Consider the following 27,567-nt stretch of genomic DNA (forward strand, 5'->3'; position numbering starts at 1 on the left):
ACAGTAGTCTGTTTTCCTCATGCTACCAGGTAAAGAGCAGGTAAATATTGTGAAGGTTAGGACATAATTCTGTTTTTGGTTTACTGTTCCCCTGCATTTAATACAGGGACTGACAGAATGTAAAGTTCCATAATTTTAATGAATGGACAGAATAGTCAAAATAGGACCAAATATCTTACAAGAAAGAATGAATGGGACATTGGTTTAATTTATTAATCATGAAAATGGGGTCATATTCTTTCTTCCTTGGCCAATATTTAAAGCAACCTCTGCAGCAGAAACACTGAGCTAATGGAAGCTGTGCTGATTGGTGGAAAGAAGAAGCAGGATTGGATAGGGAACCTTCAAGTCAAATCAAGAATTTTGCCCTCAGGGCACAGGGGTGGCTCAGTCAGCTGAGCTGTGGACTCCTCTGATTTTTGCTCAGGTCATGATCTCATGGGTGGTGAGATAGGGCCACCCCCCCCCCCCCCCAGCAAGGGCTTCATACTCAGCAGGGAGTCTGCTTGAGATTCTCTCCTGCTGCCCCTCCCCCCCACTCATGCACACACTCTCTAAAATAAATCTTAAAAAAAAAAAAAAAAAGAATTTTGCCCTCAAAGCACAAGAAAACAGGTAATCCTTGTGTAAATTCATGGAATAATACATGAGACCACATCTTACCAAATTTCCAGCTCAACTCAAATAATATTCCCTAGCTTTACTAAGAGAAAGAAGATGAAAGAAGGGAAGAAAAAGAAAGAGGAGAAAAAAATCTAATTGTCAGAAAATAAATAGCAACTTTATATTTTTTCATCAGCATAATGGAATATGGAAGGCATTCAACCTTTAAGTAACGAACTGGAATCTAGATTAGGTCCGTCCTGGCACACAAAAGCATGGCAACCCTCTTACTTCTATATCCCCAACGAGTTAAAGTTCCAGCTGGGGATGCTGCTGAAACTCCCCACTGGCTTCTAGCATTGCCAACCTTCCTGAAAACAGCATTTCACTACTGTTTCTGGAAGCAGAGAAAGCGGGCATAGGCTTTTTTTTTTTTTTTCTTTAATTGTTATGTTCTTCAATACTTGATTGTTCTTTTTACAAGGTTTGGGGTAGGAGGTACAATATCTGTGAAAATCAATTACTTTCCTATGGCTTAGTTTATATCATGGAATGGCTGGGAGAAAGAGCTAAGAAAAATGATAATGAAGTCTATTATCCATGAACTCTAACATAAGTAATACTATTTCGTTGGGGACCAAGTTTGTTCAGGTTTCTTTAACTAATCTCCTCCACATTCTCATGATTACCCCCACCCCACGTCATCTACAGTGAAGAAGGAAATGATATAAATAGACCTAACTTATGGTAAAATTATCAAATGCAATGTTTATTTTAATTAGCCAAGGACAAATAACCTCTGACACAGGTCTTGGCTGCCCAACACTTTACAAAGCTTATCAATATCAGTAATTCTTGTAAACATAAACCTAAACAAGGTATATAATCCCGATTTTCCCACTTTTATTCGGTGGGGGGGGCAATATTTGTTCAAAGGAAAAAGAAAATAGAAAATTTTGAAACTTCTATTTAATTATTCACAAAGAATGAATTTGACAGAACAATTGAAGTGGGAGGAACACAGACAAAATTAAAAATGAAATGTGATTAGGTGTCCTTTTAATATTCTATTGATTCTCTCATGATTTATTGCTAGAGACAGAGGTGCATAAGAAAAAGCTTTATCTTGATTTTAAAATCCTTTTAATGTAATTTGAATCTCTTGCTTTAAGCCCCACATGGCAAAATGCAAATGATTGGCTTCTTTTAGTGCCAGAATCAGCCTCCCCATCAGTGGCTTGTAGGCACGTCTCCTTTCTCTTGTTTTCCCTGTGCTTAATAATGATCTAATTTAGGCAAGTGCACGACCGAATGAAAAATGATTGATATGAAATATATGCATGTTGTTGTGTTGGTTCAAGGAGAATTTCACCTCTTGGGAAAGAAAGTGAATTACCATTTCTGCTTCATAGTGTAAGTACTGTACAAAGCAGTATATAAACAGTCCAGTAAACAATGCAGAAGGCTAATCCACTCAGCAATAGCTGGGCCAGACCTAAAATTCCACTTGTTTTTGGCTTTCATTCTGTGTTTCCTTCAGCACTCAAAATGGTAACATCTAGCTGCTAGCAGATAATACTTTTGCACTGAGCAATATAAAAGGGAAGGAAAGAAAGAGACTTGCACTAAAATTTCTGTAATTTAGCAGGACATATTGATAAGCCTAATAATTCCAAAGGTCAGTCATATCTGTTCTGCACAGGAACCCAGGAAGGGACCAGTTACTAGAAGCTACAATGTGCCCAAGTTTGTTGGAATTTCTTTTGCTCTGCTAATAAGTAGGAAGGGTAGCCTGATCAAGTGTAAAAAATGCAGATAACTTTTAAATGTGCTCTGTGACCTTAGAGAAGTGACAATCTCTCAGACCTCAGCTTGCTCACCAGAAAAGAGGAATCCCATTAAGACCATCATTGCAGGTCTGTTATAAATACCATTGATAGATGTAAGGAGCCCAACAAAAATACTATTTTGAAAGATCGATTGCTACTGACAGCTCTTCTTTTAGTCTGCCCAAAAATCTTCTGGAATATATAGTTGTTTGTTTGTTTTTTTAACTCCATCTTTTTTTTTTTTTTGTCCTGACACAGGTGCAGATTTGCAATATATTATGAATCCCAGATCTACCCTTGCTCACTGTGTGATCTTAAGTTAGTTGCATAACCACCTCAGTTTATGAAAAAAGGAAAATAACAGCACCCCTATCAGGATAAAAATAAGATAATTAATAACTAAATGCCTGGAATGCTGTAATTACTTAAATATTTTAGTTATTTTCATTAGCACAAGGAAGAATAGCAATATACACCATCTTCAAATATTCCCCTGCCACAAATTGTGTTTTGAATGCACTTCACCCACCCGCTGGCACCCACTACCTCATTCTAAGACTGCTTCAGGCTACTTTCACCTTGGATGAACAAACAAATGTTTTGTTTTGTTTTTTTTTTTGAACTTATACTATGCTAATGCTGAGTGCTGAGCTGCATTACAGCAGGTCAGGTTTCCTAGGTCTATGCTGTGATTTCATATTAGATGAGGTTAATAGCACTCTCTTAAAGAGCCCCAAGCTTGCTAGAGGCCTGCCATGCGTCAGAGTCATAGTTTCAGCCTTCTTCACAATGTGCATTGATCTTGGTCCCTACTTGGAAGTAGATGATTCCTCAACTGAAGAGGAGACCTCAGTCCAGGCAGACAACATTGACTGCCACCTTCTGTGAGGCCCCGAAGCAGCCAACCCAGCTCAGCTCTGCCTGGGTTTAGAACCTATGGAAACTGTAAGGTCACCAATGTGTGTAGTTTAAGCCACTAGGGCTATAGTAATGTTGTTAATGAAGCAATAGATAATTAATAAAATACCACAGAGTGTCCTTGGGATAATACTTGTATATTTACTTAAATCGATCAGGCTCTACATATTGGAAATGATTTTAAATTTCCCACATCACATTGTACAGTACTCAATGCATAATAGTACATTTTTTTTTTCTGAACTAAAATTTGGCCTTTGACTCTCATAATCCCTTTATCCACATAGTTGTTTACTAGTAATAAATAATTCTGGTAAAAAATGCCACTTCTAATATACACCAACAAATCATACCAGGTTAATAATAATTAATTCAGAATTTAGGTTATTGATGGAATTGATGATATGCAAATGCAATGTGGTTACCACTAATTACTCAGTGCTTGATAAAGATGACAATAAGATTCATGTGCACTTTGAAAGAATGTTAAAATGCTCATCTGACATTTGTTTTCATATAATTACAAATATCTAAGAAAACCCATAGAAAGAAAAAAAAGAAAAGAAAATGCTCATAGCCAGGCATGCAGAAAATATCTAGTCTTAAAAAGGAAATCTTTATCTCCTGTCTACTAACTATGGCCTTGACAGGGTTAATTTAGGCCAAGGTGTGGGTCATAAATTTGCTCTCTTTTAATCCAAAGAAAACATACTTTGGGACCAAATTAGTAGGATAGGCTAATAGTACTAGGCCACTGGCAGAGGTTGAAACCTGATGATATCTTGGAGGCAAAAGATAAAACAATATCTAAGTGATTCATCCAGAAGTACTTTCAAATTAATTGAGCCCAGAGACCATGCTGCTGATTTTTTAAAGACCAAATTACATTGCATAAGATCCAAAGTGCTCTGTGAGAAACAAGTGGGTAATGTCAGGGAAATGGGTCTGGCTCTATTTTTTTTTTTTCCTTTAAGAAATGGGTTCATTGGCTTGAGGAAGGAAAGATGGCAGAAGAGTAGGGGACCCTATTTCACCTGGTCCCCGGAATTGAGCTGGATATCTGCCAGACCACTTTGAGCACCCACGAAACCAGCCGGAGATGTAAGAAGATCTGGATCTCTACAAACAGAATATCGCAGGTGGTTGGTTTTGAGGTACGAAGTGGGGAGCCCTGATTCTGCAGGCAGATATCAGAGGATAAACGGCAGCGGGAGAGAGCCTGTCCATGGGGATCGTACACCGCCGGTGAGCGACAGCCTCCCGCGCTGGGGACCGGGCACAGACTCGCAGACCAGTACTGGGGAAAGGACTTTAGGGCATCCCCCAGGGCAGAAACCCAGAGCAGCGGGGTTGGCCAAGTGAACTGGGAGCGGCTGGTGGTTTTAGAAGCACAAAGGGCAGAGACGTGCCCCGACCTGAAGGCAGGACTGGGGGCACTGCGGAGGGGTGCACAACCCAGGACGCTGCAGTTTATAGCAGCATGGACAGAAATGGAGATGGTGTGGCCTGGAGAGCTCACTGAAGAACAGACTGTGGTCTCTCTGCTCTGAGACAGAGGGTTGGATATGGTCTCTTCTGCTCTGACTCCTGGAAGAGACGCGGAAAGCCGCCAGGGAAAGCCGCCAGAGAACAAAAGCCCCAAAGACTGATTCCTGCTGAGCCCATCCCCCACCACAGGGGCGCAGGACAACTCCACCCAAACAGGGTTGCCTGAGTAACAGCGCGGCAGGCCCCATCCCCAGAAGACAGGCTGGGAAAACAAGAGGCCAGCAACCCTAAGGTCCCAAGAAAACAGGTGCATCTTGCTTGAGTTCTGGTCAATAATTTCGACTCTATACACTCCCTCAAACACCCATCAACAGAATGATTAGGAGGAGGAACCCCCAAAATAGAAAAGACTCAGAGATTATGATTTATGCTGCAGATTTACAAATGGATGCAGATATAACCAAGATGTCGGAGATGGAATTCAGGCTAGCAATTGTGAAGACAATGGCTAGAATGGAGAAATCAATTAATGGCAACATAGAGTCTCTAAGGGCAGAAATGAAAGCTGAATTGGCAGAATTTAGAAATGCTACCAATGAGATCCAATCCAGTCTAGATAATCTAAAAGCTAGGGTAACTGAGGCAGAAGAATGAATAAGCGACCTGGAAGACAATATAATAGATAAAAAGGGAAAAGAGGAGGTCAGGGAAAAACAACTCAGAATCCATGAAAATAGAATCAGAAATAAGTGACACCATGAAGCGTTCCAATGTCAGAATAATTGGAATCCTGGAGGGAGTGGAGAGAAAGAGAGGACTAGAAGATGTATTTGAGCAAATCGTAGCTGAAAACTTCCCTAATCTGGGGAATGAAACAAACATTCGCATCCTAGAGGCAGAGAGGACCACACCCAAGATCAAGGAAAACAGAACAACACTCCGGCATGTAATAGTAAAACTTGCAAATCTTAGAACCAAGGAAACAATCTTAAGGGCAGTTAGGGGGAAGAGATTCCTTACGTACAGAGGGAGGAACATCAGAATAACGTCAGACCTATTCACAGAGACTGGGCAAGCCAGAAAGGCCTGGCAAGACATATACAGGGTACTAAATGAGAATAACATGCAGCCAAGAATACTTTATCTGGCAAGGCTGTCATTTAGAATGGATGGAGAGATTCAGAGCTTCCACGAACAGCAGAAACTGAAAGAATATGTGACCACTAAGCCGGCCCTGCAAGAAATATTAAGGGGAGTTCTATAAAAGGAGAAAGACCCCAAGAGTGATATACAACAGAAATTTACAGGGACAATCTATAAAAACAACGTCTTCACAGGAAACATGATGACAATCAATTCATATCTTTCAATAATCACTTTCAACGTGAACGGCCTAAATGCTCCCATAAAATGGCACAGGGTTGCAGATTGGATAAAAAGACAGGACCCATCCATATGCTGCCTACAAGAGACTCATTTTGAACCTAAAGATACATCCAGACTGAAAGTGAAGGGATGGAGATCCATCTTCCATGCCAGCAGACCTCAAAAGAAAGCTGGGATAGCAATTCTTATATCAGACAAATTAGATTTTAAACTAAAGTTTGTAATTAGAGACACAGAAGGACACTATATCATTCTTAAAGGGTCTATCCAAAAAGAAGATCTAACAATTTTAAATATCTATGCCCCCAACATGGGAGCAGCCATCTACATAAGCCAACTGTTAACCAAAAAGAAGAGTCATATGGATAACAATACGTTAATTATAGGAGACCTCAATACTCCACTCTCAGCAATGGACAGATCATTGAAGCAGAAAATCAACAAGGAAACAAGAGCTTTGAATGATACATTGGACCAGATGGACCTCATAGATATTTTCAGAACATTCCACCCTAAAACAACAGAATACTCATTCTTCTCAAGCGCACATGGAACTTTCTCCAGAATAGACCATATACTGGGTCACAAATCAGGTCTCAACCGATACCAAAAGATTGAGATTATTCCCTGCATATTCTCAGACCACAATGCTTTAAAACAGGAACTCAATCACAAGAAAAAAATTGGCAGAAATTCACACACTTGGGAGCTAAAGACCACTCTGCTCAAGAATGTTTGGGTCAACCAGGAAATCAAAGAAGAACTTAAACAATTCATGGAAATCAATGAGAGTGAAAACACACCAGTCCAAAACCTATGGGATACTGCAAAGGTGGCCCTAAGGGGGAAATACATAGCCATCCAAGCCTCACTCAAAAAAATAGAAAAATCCCAAATTCACCAACTAACTCTACACTTTAAAGAACTAGAGAAAAAGCAACAAATGATGCCTAAGCCATGCATTAGAAGAGAAATAATTAAAATTAGAGCAGAAAAAAATGAATTAGAAACCAGAAACACAGTAGATCAGATCAATGAAACTAGAAGTTGGTTTTTTGAAAGAATTAATAAAATCGATAAACCACTGGCCAGACTTATCCAAAAGAAAAGAGAAAGGACCCAAATTAATAAAATGATGAATGAAAGGGGAGAGATCACGACTAACACCAAGGAAATAGAAACAATTATTATAAATTATTATCAACAACTATATGCCAATAAGCTGAGCAATCTGGATGAAATGGAGGCCTTCCTGGAAACCTATAAGCTGCCAAGACTGAAACAGGAAGAAATTGACAACCTGAATAGGCCAATAGCCAGTAACGAGATTGAAGCAGTGATCAAAAACTACCCAAAAAACAAGAGTCCAGGGCCTGATGGATTCCCTAGAGAATTCTACCAAACACTCAAAGAAGAAATAATACCTATTCTACTGAAGCGGTTTCAAAAAATAGAAACAGAAGAAAAACTTCCAAACTCATTCTATGAGGCCAGCATCACCTTAATCCCCAAACCAGGCAAACACCCCATCAAAAAGGAGAATTTCAGACCGATATCCCTGATGAATATGGATTCCAAAATCCTCAAAAAAATCCTAGCTAATAGGATCCAACAATACATTAAAAGGATCATCCTCCACAACCAAGTGGGATTTATCCCCGGGATGCAAGGGTCGTTCAACATTCGCAAATCAATCAATGTGATAGAACACATTAATAAGAGGAGGGAGAAGAACCATATGGTCCTCTCAATTGATGCAGAAAAAGCATTTGACAAAATACAACATCCTTTCCTGATTAAAACTCTCCAGAGTATAAGGATAGGGGGAATGATCCTCAAGTTTATAAAATCCATCTATGAAAAACCCACAGCGAATATCATCCTCAATGGGGAAAAGCTGAGAGCCTTTCCCTTAAGATCAGGAACACGTCAAGGATGCCCACTCTTGCCACTATTGTTCAACATAGTACTAGAAGTCCTAGCAACAGCAATCAGACAACAAAAAGAAATAAAAGGTATTCAAATTGGCAAAGAAGAAGTCAAACTCTCCCTTTCGCACAAGACATGATACTTTATGTGGAAAACCCAAAAGACTCCACCCCCAAATACTAGAACTCATCCAGCAATTCAGTAATGTGGCAGGATACAAAATCAATGCACAGAAATCAGTTGCTTTCTTATACACTAACAACGCAACTGTAGAAAGAGAAATTAGAGAAACGACTCCATTTACAATAGCACCAAAAACCATAAGATACCTCAGAATAAACCTAACCAAAGAGGTAAAGGATCTATACTCTAGGAACTACAAAACACTCATGAAAGAAATTGAAGAAGACACAAAAAGATGGAAAAATATTCCATGCTCATGGATTGGAAGAATAAACATTGTTAAAATGTCTATGCTACCCAGAGCAATCTATACCTTCAATGCCATCCCGATCAAAATCCCAATGACATTTTTCAAAGTGCTGGAACAAACAATCCTAAAATTTTTATGGAATCAGAAAAGACCAAATTGCCAAGGAAATGTTGAAAGAGAAAAACAAAGCTGGGGGCATCACGTTGCCCGATTTCAAGCTATACTGCAAAGCTGTGATCACCAAGACAGCATGCTACTGGCACAAAAACAGACATACAGACCAATGGAACAGAATAGAGAACCCAGATATGGACCCTCAACTCTATGGTTGAATAATCTTTGACAAAGCAGTAAAAAACATGCAATGGAAAGAAGACCGTCTCTTCAGTAAATGGTGCTGGGAAAATTAGACAGCCACATGCAGAAGAATAAAACTCAACCATTCTCTAACACCATTCACAAAGACAAACTCAGAGTGGATGAAAGACCTCAATGTGAGACAGGAATCCATCAAAATCCTAGAGGAGAACATAGGCAGTAATCTCTTTGACATCGCCCACAGCAACTTCTTTCAAGATACATCTCCAAAAGCTAGTGAAACAAAAGGAAAAATGAACTTTTGGGACTTCATCAAGATAAGAAGCTTCTGGGGGCACCTGGGTGGCTCGGTCATTAAGCATCTGCCTTCAGCTCATGTCATGATCCCAGGGTCCTGGGATCGAGCCCCACATCGGGCTCCCTGCTCAGCAGGAGACCTGCTTCTCCCTCTCCCACTCCCCCTGCTTGTGTTCCTGCTTTTGCTATCCCTCTGTCAAATAAATAAATAAAATCTTTAAAAAAAAAAAAGATAAAAAGCTTCTGTACAGCAAAGGAAATAGTCAACAAAACAAAGAGGCAACCCACAGAATGGGAGAAGATATTTGCAAATGACACTACAGATAAAGGACTGGTATCCAAGATCTATAAAGAACTTCTCAAACTCAACACCCAAAAAACAAATAATCAAGTCAAATGTGGGCAGAAGATATGAAAAGACACTTCTCTGAAGAAGACATACAAATGGCTAACAGACACATGAAAAAATGTTCATCATCATTAGCCATCAGGGAAATCCAAATCAAAACCACATTGAGATACCACCTTACACCAGTTAGAATGGCCAAAATGGACAGGAAAAGAAACAACAAATGTTGGAGAGGTTGTGGAGAAAGGGGAATCCTCTTACACTGTTGGTGGGAATGCAAGTTGGTACAGCCACTTTGGAAAACAGTGTGGAGGTTCCTCAAAAATTTTAAAATAGAGCTACCCTATGACCCAGCAATTGCACTACTGGGTATTTACCCCAAAGACACAGATGTAGTGAAAAGAAGGGCCATATGCACCCCAGTGTTTATAGCAGCAATGTCTGCAATAGCCAGACTGTGGAAAGAGTGAAGATGCCCTTCAACAGATGAATGGATGAAGAATATGTGGTCCATATATACAATGGAATATTACTCAGCCATCAGAAAGGATGAATACCCAACTTTTACATCAACATGGATGGGACTGGAGGAGATTATGCTAATTGAAATAAGTCAAGCAGAGAATGTCAATTATCATATGGTTTCACTTATTTGTGGGACATAAGGAATAACATGGAGGACATTAGGGGAAGGAAGGGAAAAATGCAGGGGGTGGGGAATTGGAGGGGGAAATGAACCATGAGAGACTATGGACTCTGAGAAACAAACAGGGTTTTAGAGGGGAGGGGGAAGGGGGGATTGGTTAGCCCTGTGATGGGTATTAAGGAGGGCACGTACTGCATGGAGCACTGGGTGTTATATGAAAACAATGGATCATGGATCACCACATCAAAAACTAATGATGTATTGTATGGTGACTAATATAACATAATAAAATTAAAAAAAAAAAAAAAAAAGAAAAGAAATGGGTTCATTATTCCAGGTGCTTTGGGTTTTTTTCACCCTTCACCTAAATTGCCATGCCCACAGCCAGAACATACCCAGGCTGAGAGTTCAAGCCATAGAGAGGAGAAAGAGAACAGACAGAACCCTGTCTGAATTTCAAGAAAAAAACAGAGAGGGAGAAGAGAACAGTTTATTAAAATGAACTAGAAAGAGAGCAAAGTGCCAATCAAATTAGTGTTGGATGACTGGACTCAAGTCAGAATGTCAACTCTGGACAGCCGGGGAGAAGGCTGCTTGGAGGAAGAGAAAATGATCAAAGGGGATGATATGGTCAGTTGTCTTTGTCTGTCTCTCTTGAACCAGTTGTAGGAGCTAGGGACCCATGCTGATTTTCCTTTGGAAATCAAGGAGGAATGAAAACCTTGACTTTTCCTCCATTCCCTGCCATCCTGCTCTGTAACAACAGTGGCCTAAATTCCCACAGGCTCCTGAGAGGCTTCAGCATCATTCTCTATGACCTGCACAACATTCTCTATGACATGCATGACATTTATCACCCAAATTTAATGCAATAGCTTTGTGCCCATCAAGGAGGACTATGGCCCAATTATTTTGGAAGAATTGTGATAACCCCCAGAGGTAAAAAGCTTGGATTCAGACAGCACTGCATTCAAATCCTAGCTTCACCAGCGACTAACTGGATGGCCAAATAGGCAAACCTGCTTTATGTAATGATAAATAAATAGTACGTGATTGGCTAGATCTCTCTTAGCTCTTTCATCTCTAAAATGGAATTATTAATATTTCTCTTTGGGGAGTACTGTAAGAATTGGTGTCTTTGGGGACTATTTTAAGATTTGGACTTGTCTAATGCAACAGCTATAGCGTAGGACTTATAGACATTAGAAAAGTCAATGCTAACTCTCTATTATCACCTGGAAATGTCAAGGGCAAATAATGGCCCATCCGCAAATCACCTTCACCTTACTTAACTACGAAATATGCCTCTGTTCACATCGCACTGGTATCTCCTTGCCTGCTGGTGTTTTACAGATACTATGGTAAGTTCTTTGTATTAAAGTGGCCCTCCTTCAGGATATTCATTACCAGCCACTGCTAGTAATATTATACTATAAATGGATGATAAAGTAGTATTGGAAATAACTATGTCACACATAAGTGAGAGACTTGGCTGCAACTTCTAGTCAACCCTCACAGAGCAAGGGGGCAGAGGGGAGAAAAGGGGGCTCCCCTGGGAATACAATGGACCCACTAAAGCAGCAGAGTCTGTTCACGCAGCCTGCTTCTCAGATGTCCCTCACCCCACAGAGAAGATTTTGAAAGTATGAGAAATTGACATTCCTGCCTAATAAAAACACTACCTTTCCACCATTGGCTCTTTTGGAGGGATTCATTCCATGTCTGTCTCCTAACTTCCAGTGGCTGCTGGAAATCTGTGGTGTTCCGTGGCTGGTAGAACTATCACTTCATCTCTGCCTCTGTCACCACATGGCTTTCCCTTCCATATGTCTTTGTGTCTCAACCCTCCCCCTCTTTTCCATTTTAAATCCCATCACTGGAGTTAGGTCCCACCTTAAGTCCAAAAGGATTTCATTCTGAGATTCTTATTTTCTTTACTTCTGCAAAGACCCTACTGCTAAATAAGGTCACATTCACAGGTCAGGGATTAGGTGTAGGATATGTCATTCTGGGGACACTGTTCAACCCACTATACTTGCCTCATGTACTCACACAAGCCTACTTAATTCACGTCCTTCATGGTCCATTCTTAGCGAGTCTAACCTAAGGATCTTTAAAAACATAAATGTGATCCTGGGACACCTGGGTGGCACAGTCAGTTAAGCGTCCAACTCTTGGTTTCAGGGTCAGAAGATCAAGCCCCGCATCAGGCTCCACACTCATTGGGGAGTCTGTTTCAGATTCCCTCTCCCTCTCCTTCTGTTCTTTTGTTCATGCTCTCTCTCTCTAAAATAAATAAATCATATTTATATGATCCTAACACATTTCTGCTCAAACCACCTTGAAAGCTTTCCACTGCAGACCAGAGTAATGCCTGAAGTCCTGTTCTGTAGACTAAGGTCTATAGGATTTAAACTCAATATTTTCCTCCCCACCTTCCACAACTGTCTTTCCTCTTCTCTCACATTCTCTCTGTTCCACAAAGACATCATGGACATGTTCATGGAATTCTCTTCTCCCATACTGACAACAGGTGGCTCTTGCTTATCATAGGGCTGGTTCACACCACCCACCTTTTGGTTCAGATGTCACTTCCATAAAGAAACTGTCCCTGACCAAGCTACCCAAACTCATTCCTACTCCTCATAATCACTCTTTGTCCCAGACCAGGCTTTATATCCTTCAAGATGGGTCACAATCCAATATCACCTTCTCTATCTTTTAGTTTGCATATTCATTGTCTCTCACTAGAACGTAAGGGCCATGATAGCAGGGACTGAAACTCCAGTGTGTGTGAAACACTCCAGGTGCTCAAAAACAAGCTGTTGGGCAGAGAGGAAGGAAGTAATACTCAACTACAATATGCTTAATTATCTTCTTTACATACATGACCTTATTAAATTTTCCCACTGATCCTATGATGTAGGTTCTATTATTTCTCCTGCATGTGATGCAGTGAGGCTAAATGATTTTCGCAAAGTCAAATAAAGAGGAAAATGAAGATTTCACCCAACCTAGATCTACCTGACTCCAGGACTCCAGGTCTTTCAACTAATTCTACTCCACAGAGGAAAGACAGAAAAGTCTTCAGACAGCATCAAAACATACTGTACAGGGAGCTTGGTGATAAAAATGCCATAGCTTTTTAGTCAAACTCTTCTGAAGTGTTTCTAAAAGAAACAGTGGTCTACACTGAACTCTTGGGGAAACTATGGGCTCCCGTGGATTTGGGGTGGGGGAAGTGCGGGATGCATTAAAATCTAACCAGTGTTTCAGCAAGCTAGCTCAAAATAACTGGGGTGGGTGTTTGCTTTTCACATGGGTAAATTTAATTAGCTTTGTGGGTGGCTAAGAACTGATGCAGACCTCCTCTGGCTGCTATACAAAATTATCCAGGGCTACATTTAGCATTTCTCAAAACATGCCTTTGATCTCCATCACACTCACAGGAAATTGGGTCTCAGGTGCCTCAGTCAGGAGAATGTTGAACCAGCATAGAGAAGAAAGTTAAATTTAAGATGAACAGAATAAAGTCTTTCCTCAAGTCTATAATCTGGGGTTAAAAACTATCATTTCCCAGTACATAGGATGACAACAGACTTGAAAAGCCTTTTCGAACCATGTTAAGCTACTGCGGTTTGTTAATGAAACACACACAAATACTTCCTAGCACTTACAAAAAGGAAAAAAAATTAAAAGCTGAAACAATGTTTTAAAGAATTAGAATGAAATTAGACCCTTGAGAAAATAGATGTTTTCTGTAGTCCTATTTCCAGAAAGAAGATATGCTTCTTACCATTTTCCCTCCTCTCCTCCTACCTGATTTTTGAACACTTAGGCCACACTTAATCAGAAATATTCACAATGTGCAGGGCATTTGTTTCTTAAACCATTATTTAAAAGTCAGAAGCATGGCCTAGATTATTCCATTCCCAAGTATATCTATGACCAGATGGATAAAGGAATTAAGGTCAGAACCTGGCTAGTCCTAAATCTGAACCTCACACTTGGTTCATGCATATATGCCTCCATTCAACAAATACTTATTAAGACTCTGCATGAACCAATAACTGGTCAAACCATATAAACAAAGTACCTGCCCCCTACAGCTTATATTTATTAAAGTAAACAGATAACAAAGACACATATAAGTAAATAGAAAACACAATTCCAGGTAGGAGTTGATGCTATTAAGAAAAAGTAAAGCAGTTAAGGAGATAGAGAGTGATGGTGAGGAGCCAAAGGCTATTTGAGCAGAGATCTGGAAAAGTGAGGGAACAAGGCCCCACAGATAATTGAGAAGAGAGAGAGGGCAACAGCAGGGAGGTGAGTGGCTGCAGAGGAATAAGGGAGAGGAAGAGAAGAGAGAACAGGGGTTGGAGAGGCACCCTGCCTTAGCACAGGTGAGGCCTGGATGGGTAGGAGAGGGGCCTAGGACTTCCTCCCATCTCTGGAGGAAATCCAGTGGATGGTTTTAAATAGTAGAGTGACATTTTGAAAGCATGGTTATAGCTTCTGTGTTGAAAATAAACTGAAAAGGATTAAGAGTGAAAGACAAAAGATCAGAATGGTCCTTGTTATGGTCCAATGATAGTAGCTTGGGCAAGGGTGGGAGCACCAAAGGTGATGGTGGGAAGCACTCAGATTAGAAAGGGTTCACTAATGGACTAGATGTGGGAGAGCAGGAGAGGGAGAGAGAGAGAAAGAGAGAACAAGGATGATGTCTAGATCTTTGGTCTATGTAACTGAAGGAAAGGCAATTCCATTTTCCTAAATGGAAGTATTTGTCACTCTATTAAAAGAAAAATAAAGGAAGAAAAAAAAATTAAGTGCATGACTGCCTTCTCCCCACCATTACTGTCCCTTTATTTACAGAAGCAGAACAATGGGACATATTTTCTTCTGTGTTGTTTTCTTTAAGTTAATTACCCTGCATTGCTCAGAATGATTTTAAGGCCACTCTCTGGGAGTATAAAATATGTCAAGATAGCATAAATCAGAAATAGAACAAAAATGGCCTTTGGCCCTATAGTTCCACTGTTAGGAATTTATCCCAAGGGTAGACATAATGTATTGTGGGAAGAAAATACAAGGAGGCTCACTGCTACATTGTTTGTTGTAGGAAACGACACAAATTAGTCATTGTACATTATTAAAATCACTACGATGAAATCAGAAATACTAATATTACATGCGATTGATAGAGGAAGTTGTCACCATATACTGTGCAGAAGAAAAATTCAGGTTGCTGAAGAGCATGTAAAACATCATTCACTCTATAAATACACATCTGCCTAGGAAAATTATCTGTGAGTCTACACACCATATCATTAAAGGTGATTATTGTGGGCTGAGAAAAGGGTGGAATAACTTTTTTTGAAAATGTATGTATTGATTTATAAGGAAAAAAAAATGTAACAGCTCCATGACAAAATGTTATTTTTAAAGTGGGAAGGTGAAAGAATAAAGAAAAAAAATACGTGCAAAGGGAAGCTGTAAGGCTAAAAATACGATCAACAGGATATTCTACCCACCTGGTACAGGTGGTACTACAATTTAGCAGCTGACTCTAAGTGACTATCTAATTAATTACAAAATTCACAATATCCAGAAATACAAATTAATATTGTTAGGATGAGAAGCGTAATCTTGGACATACCTCCACCTCCATGACCTGGTGCTCCTAGCTCTAGAGATTCTCCAGGGCCCTCTCTTCCCAGCTAAGCCATAGCTAACCCGACTGGCCAGGCTGGTCGCAAGTACTTGCATCAGCCAATCCTGTTTTCATCTCAGGCTACTAGCACAATTCTTGTCTCAGTACTATTCCTTATACCACTTGACTGATGAACACTTACTTCCCTTCACATCAGTCTAAATTTCACTTTACTGCAAAAGAATGACTTGGTTCCCCCAATAATAAACGATTGACCTATGATTCCTTCTTAGCACATATCAAAATTTGTAATTATATAATTATTTGCAGGATAGTTTTGAAATCTTCTCCATGAGATGGTGTAAGTAAAACAATTCCCCTCCCCCAAAAGGTATATCCATATCCTAACCCCTGGTACCTCAGTATATGTTCATTTCATGGCAAAAGGGATTTTTGCAGAGTGATTCAATGAACGACCATGTGGTAGAAGGTAATCCTGGATTATCTGGATGTTCCTGATGTAACCACAATAATCCTCATAAAGGAAAGAGGGAAGCAGGAAAGAGAAGGAAGTGGTGCGGGGCTGCAAGCCAAGGAATGCTGGCCTCTCTAGAAGCAGGAAAAGGCAAGGGAAATGGGCTCTCCTCTAGAGACTCCAGAAGGAACACAGCCCTCCTGATAATCCCGATTTTAGTCAAGTGATCCATTTCAGACGTCTGACCTTGGGAAATGCAAGATAAAGAATTGTGTCACTTTAACCAAGTTGACGGCAGTTTGTGATAGCAGCAACAAGATACTAACACAGATGATATGCATCTTGAGAAGCAGCAACTTTATCCATTTTGCTTACTATCAGATTTGCAGCATCTAATAAGGGGCCTTGCACAGAGTAGGCAATTTATAAATACTTGAATAAATGTTTGAATGAATTAAGCAGGAAACACTTTTCCCAATTAAAAAGAGAGATAAATGTGAAAGTGGTAAATGGCAAAACATTTAAAAAATAAGTGCTCTGTGCAGTCATTAAATCACTTATGTAAATTTTCCATATATGACTGATCTTATATAAATTGAAAACCACCTGTAGTTTTACACTCAATTTAAAAAACTGACCCCAAATGGGCGCCTGGGTGGCTCAGTTGGTTAAGCGACTGCCTTCAGCTCAGGTCATGATCCCAGGGTCCTGGGATCGAGCCCCACATCGGGCTCCCTGCTCGGCGGGAAGCCCGCTTCTCCCTCTCCCACTCCCCCTGCTTGTGTTCTTGCTCTTGCTGTCTCTGTCTCTGTCAAATAAATAAAACAAAATCTTTAAAAAAAAAAATTGACCCCAAAATATACATACAACTTTAAGAACCAATATCTGGGTTTCAAAGATCCTCTAGAACTTTTAGGAAGAAGGCAATGTTGGAAAATATATTTCCACACTGGCAGTCAAAAGAAAAGATATAAGATTAATTACCCCCCTACGCTGTCATTTTCATTCTATGCCAGTAATCTTTATGGCTGCTTTAATGGACTTATCAGGTCAGTTCACCAACAACACAGTAGCGAAGTGAGGTCCACGGTGTGAGCCCAGATACTGATGACTGAGCTGAGCTTCAGGGGAATATCATATCAATAGAAAATGCGAGGGACAATGCAATACCTACAAATTCATTTGTGATGTTGAAGATGTTGCCTACGAGCATATCAATTTTTTTTTAAAGAATTGGAAATTTGGCTACAATTGTCTCCCTTTGTTGATTTTGTGCAGGCTTAATGAGGAGCTTGAACTTTCTACCAGACATTTCATTCATTTTTTACCAGACATTTTTAATGCTTCCTGTGGTGCCATGGTTCTCAATGTTGAGCATATACCAGAATCACCTGAAAGGCTTGTTAGACTGCAGATTGCCAAGCTCCATTCCCTGAGTTTGATTCAGTAGGTTTCAGCAGGGATCTGGAAATCTCATTCCAAGTCTCCAGGTGATACTGCTATTGGTCCAGGGGGATCAGTGTTCAGGTGGATGCTGTTGGGATCCCATCCAGATCTCCTTTATCAGTTGTCTGATAGCAGTTCTCTTTTCTGGGTTTTGTTTGTTTTTTTTTTTTTAATCTAAAAGAATTCCCTGGCGAAAGGAAGTCACCTTCCTGGGAGGCTACAGGAATACTACCCCTTTCATTCCACACCATCGCCCCTCCACCTGCATGCGCGCCTGCGCGTGCACACACACACAAGCAATGGATACTCGTGATGTATACTACGGGGCAGCTTCTGTGGCCTCCACCTTTTTTGTGGTGCAATTCAAGTCCCAAGACTTTCCATGGGTCTAAAGCTCAACCACACTTTAGCTCCTTTTTCCTCATTCTGCTTCCCTCACTCCCTTTCCCCTGAGAGCATGTCCTCAATAAGATGAGATCAAGAATGCTCATTCCAGCCTTTGCTTCCACACAACCAGACCTCTGTCATTTCCCTTGTGGTCCTACGGCTGCTTGGCTCAATATATTAATGACTAGCTGGCTCCTTGGACACCAGATTTACAATAACCACCTTTAATGACTAACATAAAATGAGTAAAATGTCCCTTGTAGAACATGGAGACCCTTGATATAGAAAATACAACTGGCCATAATAATTTCTTAACCCCTTCATCCATTCTGACAAAAACATGTGTATTAAAATCCTTCAAATCTGAACTTAAACATTATTTCTTCAGAGAATATTCATTTCTCTCTGACCCCTCAGCTTAATACTGGTTTCTCTGCCGAAGGTTGTCATAATTTCTGATGCCTCAACAGCATAGCACTTATCATGGTTTTCAGTGAATATTTGATAATCTGTTTTAATTTAGTATCTGTCTCCCTGCTAGACTGTGAGTTCCAAATAAAGAAATGGCTTAACTTCAATGCTTAGTACAGGGCTTAATATAAAGTATCAACACATATTTGGTTAATGAATAAATGCCTAATGAAATGGCTAGTTTTTAAACAGTGGGAAACTTCCAAGTTTTCACCACAGAAGTCGGACTTCCTCATCTAGTGAGTGTGGCAAAGATGTACAGCATGGACGAATGTGAAGAAGTATACCCTCAGCTCTTATTCTACATAGAAGAAACATTTAACTGTCCAAGTAGTCAAAAGTGAGGGGAGAAATTGGAAGTTTTGGAATTAAGTGTCTATTTACCCAGAAGACTAATTTGCAAACTTGTCCTCATGATTCTTATTTATGTTTCGAAGTTTAAGTCTGAAATTAATAATATTGAACTGTGACTTTATACCACAGGCCATGCTCAACACACTCTGTGCCTTCTGCCTGATGAAATTATGTTGCCTTCACCACTGCATTTATGATATAGGCATGAGAATATCATTATGGGCAAATTTTCCTTACTTTATGGTATAATGCACAATTTTTAAATGGTTCCACATTTGCTAGATAATCAAAAGCTAAGATAAAAGGATGCATATTGTTGTTGTCTCTGTGCCTTCGTAGAACAGAAGTGTCAAATCATTGCATTGCCACAATAAATCTTGACACTTGTCTCCTGTAAAAATCTATTTTGAACTTGGGCATGAGAAAGATGGAAAGGCAAGAAAATCTAATGAATAACTGTTGGGAAGCTAACTAAGTGAAGAAAATACAAACCAAAGGCATTAAAAGTCAATTTAGAAACAAATAGCATTTTGTCAGACTTAAGAATTACTCATTAGGGGTCGGAGGTACATCCCCATCACCAAGGCAACATAGATAATGAGGCATAACAAAAATAATTAACAATTAGCTTGGTGATTTTTTTTTTCTATTGTATTTTAAAATAATCTAACTACAAACTCTCATGCACATGTGTGTGCATGCACAAGCACACACACACACACACACACACACCCCATATAGGCATATTCTTCTTGGAAATAAATCAAGTCACCCCCAGTAGTGCAAAAATCCAAAGTGCCATGCTGGAGAGCATTAAGGAATTTACTGAAATGGAAGCAGACTGCGTCCTTCTCTGAGTCATCAGGTTTTAAATAGAAATGAGATAGTAAATTTCTGCCTGCATCACACTGTGTGTCTTCTCTGATTCACTACTCTCATTCATCTTGCTGTTCTCTAATTTGTAAAGATGCAGGCAACGTATAAATATTCATGGCAGCTCTGGAAATAGACTGCACAGCACTCAGTCTTCCGTTAGCAATGGGCAGAATGTCAAATAGGGCTGGAGATGAGTCTCAAAAATGATACACTTGGCTTGTCAATGGAGGAGAAAAAAGAATGGTGTGATTATGTCAGAGAAGCATTTCACAGCTGGATCTATAAGCAGGCCTCTTGACAAAGGCTTTGGACCAAGGTTCTCAAACCCGCTACACATCAAAATCACCCAGCCACTGGCATTTTAAACAATTTTCTAAGTGATTCTCATATTTAGCCTGGGTCAAGAACCATTGGCTGAGTTATGGCAGCACAAATAAGCCACTCCAACAGACTTCAGTTTGTGGGCATCACAAAATACAAAAAACAGGCTGAAAATCCAAAAAAAAAAAAAAAAAAAAACCAACAAACAAACAAAAAAAAAAACAAACCCTGTAATCAATATAATATAAATATTACAATAGAACATTTTCTAGGATACAGTGGAACACAAGAAAGGGACTGGGTGACTAGGTCATTCTATTTCATAAAGATGGAACGAGGTTCTCAAAAATCTTCTCAAAGGACTTGATGGATGTTTAACTGGTACTGGAGAAGGGGTAGAGCGGTCATGCAAAAGGAAATTTCCAGCCAAGAAAATATCATGTTCAAAAAGATGTGTTGAGGGGCGCCTGGGTGGCTCAGTTGGTTAAGCGACTGCCTTCGGCTCAGGTCATGATCCTGGAGTCACGGGATCGAGCCCCGCATCGGGCTCCCTGCTCAGCAGGGGGTCTGCTTCTCTCTCTGACCCTCCTCTCTCTCATGCTCTCTCTCTGTCTCTCTTAATAAAAAAAAAAAAAAAAAAAAAAAAAAAAAAAAAAAAAAAAAAAAAAGATGTGTTGACCTAAAAGAGACTGGGGCATCCATAAAATGTAAGTGGATCGACATGGTTAGAGCAAGGGACTACCCTTTTCTTTCCCTTGATAATTTTGTGAAATGCAAAACCCTAGCCACTGGACTGAGATTTTAAGTATGCTATGAAAAGTAGAAATACCAGAGTTCTTTTGATATACAAGGGAGATTAATTTTCCATGTGGAATCATATGGTTATAAAGAAGAAAGGAAGCTGGTTCAAAGGATATCAACCTATTAAATTTACCACTGAGGTACTAGAGAATGTAGAAGGAAATCCCTGTGGAGTTTAAATACCCCCTTTCAACCTCAGAACTGCACTTATGATTTAAAGTCTCTTGTGGCTTCATTATGGTGCCTGCACCCATCAATTCCAGTAGGGGAAGCAAGCTTTTGGAAGCCTCCCAACAAACACATCTGCATTACTTCACAAATTTGAATCTTTATGTGGAGCTAATACTCCTAACAGGAGTATGGAAGCTTTGGGATGTTTATCCCGTGGTGTTGATCAGTTTGCCTAGGTCTTTCCATACTTGGTTCCTGACTTCTCCGTACATTTAGCGGCAGTGACCAGGGGACTATGGGAGTCCAATTAGGGCATGATGCTGAGCAAATACATGTGGCCTCTAAGAGGACATGGAGCTACAGTCATGGCTCTCTGAATCCCAGGCTTCCACAGGGGCCAAGCAAGCTGACACAACTCTGCCTTCTCCAACAGTGACAACCACTGTCCATCTGGGCAGCACTCAGTCTGTCTTTTCATTTTCACTGGCTTTTAAAAGCAATACTAACAAATATAATATTATATGTCAATTATATCTTCAAGAAAATTTAATTTTTAAAAAAGGGGGGTGAAATGACTGCTAGCCACATCACCATCTAGTGTCATGCACATCAATTGCCACCTGGAAAACCACTCCACTTCCAGAAGTTTTTTTGTTTTTTTGTTTTTTTAAGATTGTATTTATTTGAGAGAGAGAGAGAGCACAAGCAGGAGGAGGGGCAGAGGGACAAGCAGACTCCCACTGAGCAGGGAGTCTGACATGGGGCTCGATCTCAGGACCCCAAGATCATGACCTCAGCTGAAGTCAGACACTTAATCAACTGAGCCATCCAGGTGCTCCTCACTTCTAGGACTTTCAAAGAAATTTTAGCATCCTCTGACTTCAAGTCTATGTTCTTACAATGAAAGTAATAAAATACCACTTATTTAATGCTTAAAAAAAATCAGTATTCAAGAAAACAGACATCCTTCTATAAAACCAGTTTCTAAGAAAAATCAAATCAAGGCCAACAGGGGAAAAAGGTATTTGATATGGATAATATTAAAGAATGCTCAATTAAATTTACAGTTTTAATTTTTTTTTCCTCTCTCTCCAATGGTTTGTCCTCTTCAGATGCAATATGGATAGAGCACTCTGAGATAATAGAAATTTTAGAAAATTTCTCAAATGAATTTTCTTAATTATTAAGGAAAACACTGGGCTGCCTTAACTCATCTTTAAATGTGGTTACCTTATATTAAAAAAATATTTTGCTTCCCATAATCCCAAATGCATTAGTTCAATATCTGTTGAACTATAATACAACAACAACAAAATATGCTGTCCTTTTAGAATAGCTATAAAAGTATATGTTGGTATATCCCTAATAACAAATTGTTTTGTAGTAAAATTTAAGAGTAATAGAAGTATCCATACTCTTTGAGTAGACCAAGCCTGGGAATATAGCCTAAGAAAGTATATACCTAAGAGGAGGGGAAGATGGTGGCAGAATAGGAGGACTCTAGGCTTGCCTCATCCCATGAATACAACAAGATAACTATCAAATCTGGGGTATAAATACCCCAGAAGTCAATCTGGAGATGGCCAAATGCCACAATTAAAGGTAGAGAAGAGAGAGGGGTGGGGGAATGGAGTAACTGCATGATGGGCATTAAGGAGGGCAAGTGATGTAATGAGCACTGGGTGTTATATACAACTGAGGAATCACTGAACTCTACCTCTGAAACTAATAATACACTATATGTTAATTAACTGAATTTAAATTAAATTAAGTTAAATTAAAAAATAAAAGTAGGGAAGAGGCCACATTGAAGAAGGTAGAAAATGCAGAGATGCAGCTTGGGACAGAAACAGAGCTTGGCTGCTGTGGTGGGGAAGGAGTTGTGGTCATGGAGAAGGGCAAGAGACAAACAAGCATGCAGGGGAGCACACAGGGAAAATGAATCCCAATAGTAATTGGTTTAGAAAGCAAGAGAGCTCAAAATTCCTGAGTTCATGCCACCACTGGGCCTTGAAACCTAGAGTTTTAAAGGTCAGAGTGCTTGGCTTTGGCAGAGTTCTGAGGACACTGGGATGGCTCTTAGAGAAAAGGCAAGGCAAACAGCCTTTTGACATAGTGTGAAAATAACAATCTGAAGAATACATGGGGCACACAGTGGGGAGGTGACTCATCTCAGAGTGTGTCCCAGACAGGCAGAGTTCATGGAGACTCCACTGGGAACAAAGGAACTGGCAGGTACCATTTCCTGCCCTCAGCATAAACACAGAACCATGTGTGGGAACCAGCAACTATATTCCCTACCTAACTTGCTTACACCAAGAATCCCCCCAACCTCTGGAAGAACCTACCTTCCCAGTCACACTTGCCTCAATCCCAGTGTAGTGGGCCCCTCCCCCAGAAGACCAACTCAAGCCCCTGTGAATCACATCTCTGACCTGGGAGTTTAGTGAGGCCATGGTTCTGGTTGCAGCAGTGGCAGGTTTCATTTTACAAGCAGACCAGAGCACACCTCATTAAAACATGCCACATTTAGAGCAGGGACCAAACACTGACCACAGCAAAGAGAGCCTCTGCCACTGACAGGCCTGAAAGATAAAGCAATCAGGACACAACAGCCTAGTGCATACAGCATACAATGGAGACACTCCCAGAAGTGCCAGACCCTGGAGAACAGCAGACATTACACTGCAGGGCACTACAGGACCTCTTTTTCATAAAGCCAATTCCCTCGAAGACAGAGGATGTACCTGACTTTCTTAACACAGAGAAACAGGCACAGAGACTTAGATAAAATGAGAAGACAGAGGAATTGGTCCCAAATGAAAGAACAGGACAAGGCCACAGCCAGAGATCCAAGCAAAACAGATATAAGTAACATTCCTAATGGAGAATTTAAAGCAATGATCATACGGATACTCACCAGACTTGAGAAAATAGTGGAGGACATCAGTGAGATCATTAACACAGAGATAAGTAATAAATAGCAGAGATAAAGTGCTCAATAACTGAAATGAGAAACACACTTGATGGAATAAACAGCAGGATGGAAGAAGCAGAGGAATATATTAATGACCTAAAAGACCAAGTAATGGAAAGTAATCAAGTTGAATAAAAGAGAGAAAAAAGAATTATGCAAAACAAGAATAGACTTAGGGAACTCAGGGACTCCATGAAACATAAAAGCATTCATTTATAGAAATCCTAGACAAAGAAGAGAGAAAGAAGAGGCACGGAATTTATTTAAAGAAATAATAGCTGAAAACTTCCCTGATTCGGGGAAGGAAACAGATACCCAGATCCAGCAAGCATAGAGAACCCACAACAAAATCAACAAAAGCAGATCCACACCAAGATATATTGTAATTAGAATCCAAAATATAGTGATAAAGAAAAAAACAGAAGATGGTTACATACAAAGGAAACCCCCTAAAGCTCTCAGTGCATTTTTTAGTGGAAACTTTCCAAGCCAGAAATAACTGCATGATCTATTCAAAGTGCTGAGTGGGAAAAACTTGCAGCCATGAGTATTCTATGCAGCAAAGCTATCATTCAAAACAGAAAGAGAAATAATGAATTTCCCAAACAAAAACTAAAGGAGCTCATGACCATTAAACCAGCCCTGCAAAAAATATTAAAAGGACTCTTTGAGTGGAAAGCAAAGACCAAAAACAACGTATGAAGGTAGGAAATACAAAATCAGCAAAAATGAGTATTTCTTTAAAAATTCAGTCAAGGAATTTATAAAATAAAAGGATGTAAAATACAACATCATAAGCCTAAAATTTAGGTTAGGGGCAGGAGAGGAGTAATGGGTTCAAATTTAACCATCAACTTAATATAGATTGTTATATGCAGAAGACGTTATATACAAACTTAATGGTAACCACAAATCAAAAATCACTAGTAAGTATGCAAAGAATAAAGAGAAAGAAATCCAAATATATCACTAAAGAAAATCAGCAAAACATGAAAAAGAGACAGACAAGGAAGGATCAGATAAAATATTCAGAAACAACCACAAAACAAGTAATAAAATGTCAATAAATACATATCTATTAATAATTACCTTGAATTTAAATGGACTAAATGCTCCAATCAAAAGACATAGGGTGACAGAATGTATAAAAAAGCAAGACTCACCCATATGCTGCCTAGAAGACAGCTGCAGATTGAAAGGGAGGGATGGAAAAACATCTATCATGCAAATGGGTGTTAAAAGAAAGCCAGAGTAGCAAAACTTAAATCAGACAAAATAGACTATAAAACAGACTGGAACAAGAGACAAAGGACACTTTATAATAATAAAGGGGACAATCCAACAAGATTTAACAATTATAAGTATTTATGTACCCAAGATGACAGCACCCAAATACACAAAACAGTTAATAACATACATGAAAGAACTAATTGATAATAATACAAAAATAGTAGACTTTAATGCACTGCTTACATCAATGGACAGATCATCTAAATGGAAAATCAGCCATAAAAAATGAAATCTTGCCATTTGCAACAATATGGATGGAGCTAGAAAGTATAATGCTAAGCAAAATAAGTCAGTCAGAGAAAGACAAATACCATAGGATTTCATTCATATGTGGTTTTTAAGAAACAAAACAAACTAACAAAGGGAAAAAGAGAGAGGGGCGCCTGGGTGGCTCAGTTGGTTAAGCATCTGCCTTCAGTTCAGGTCATGATCTCAGGGTTCTGGGATCAAGCCCCACATCTGGCTCCTTGTTCCTCGGGGAGCCTGCTTCTCCCTCTCCCTGCCACTCCCACTGCTTGTGCGCGCGCTCTCTCTCTCTCTCTCTCTGACAAATGAATAAATAAAATCTTAAAAGAGAGAGAGAAAAAAACCAAGAAACAGACTCTGAACTATAGAGAACAACCTGACAGTTACCAGAGGGGAGGTGGGCTGGGGAAATGGGTAAAACAGGTGATGGGGATTAAGGAATACACTTGCTGTGATGAGTACTGGGTGATTAAATTTAAAAAAAAATAAAGTACTTAAGAAAATATTACAAAAATAGTAAAGTTATATGCACAGATATTCATCACAGCACCATTTATCTTGGACAATTTTTCTTTGAAACAAACATTTTATGTTTGAAATAACCTAAGTATTAAGTACTGGAGATGCTCCTGATGGTAAACAACACATCAATTAATCTAATGAAACTACTATCAGCAGTCTGGTTTTGTTTAGGTCTCAAGTTAAAAATGGTTTTTAAATTTTTAAATGGTAGAGAAAACATATAAAAAATATTTTGCTCCATGAAAACTAGAGCAAATTCAAATTTACAGCCCCCATAAAATTTTGTTAGAGCACAGAAATGCTCATATATCTATCGTATATTTATTTATATCTCATCTACAGTCATTTTCTCAATAGCATAATGAAGTAGTTGAGACAGACACTATAAGACCTACAAAGTCTCAAAGATTTACAGAAAAATCCTGCTGACCCCTGCCTGATCTGATGTCGAGATAAGAGATTATGGATTCTGGAATTAGACTGCTTGGTATTAGGTGCCACCTCCAGTGTTTATTATCCATGTGGACTAGGAAAGATACCCTCTCTGTGCCTCAACTTCCCCACGTGTGAAATGAAAATAATAGTAGTACCTGCCTCTTATGGTTGTTGTGGTAATTGCATCATAATGTATACAGTGCTTAGACCAGAGTAAGCAGTGAAAGTTAGCTGAAGTTATTACATTTCTACTAACTGCTCAAAACTCCTCAAGTGTTAGATAGAAAATCAGATAAAACTGTAAATATAGTATGAGTACAACTATTAGTAAAATTTTTACATGAAAACCATCTGATAGAAAATATGTCAAAATATTAACAATGATTATCTATCTTTAACTGGAGGGATTTTTGCTTTCTTTTCTGTTCTTCCCAAGTTTACTCTATGTACTCAAATTACCTATATAATGATAAAACAATCATGAATATAAAAAAGATGGAGATTCCTATAACTATGGAAACACTTCCAGGGAAGCACATTTTACACGAGGAATGAATATACAAATGGAAGTAATGAATATTCTGTGTTCCAACAGCTCTCCTCCTGTGCTTCATAGATTCCCACATCCTTCACAATTATATTTTTTCCTTCCAAAGGGTAAGAGTGACATTTATGCACTTCACCTTTCACCTGTGCTGCTGGTCACTTGGAAGTGTGAGGTGACAAGTTTACCCAAGTTCATCCTATTACGCACAATGCTAATTACCACTGACTTCCACTGACACCACACTTCATTATCCACATTGAAAAATTCATTCCCCAGCCTCTCTGCTCCAGGCACTTGTCTCCAGCACCCTCCTCATAGACAGTTGCATTTTTATTCTGTATTAAATTCTCCTCATTCTTACAATCACTCTTTCAATACAACAGAGTTTTCAGGTAAGCT

The sequence above is a fragment of the Mirounga leonina genome, unplaced genomic scaffold (assembly GCF_011800145.1).
Source record: "Mirounga leonina isolate KUSES-001 unplaced genomic scaffold, KU_Mleo_1.0 Mir_166, whole genome shotgun sequence".
In the NCBI taxonomy this organism is placed as follows: Eukaryota; Metazoa; Chordata; class Mammalia; order Carnivora; family Phocidae; genus Mirounga; species Mirounga leonina.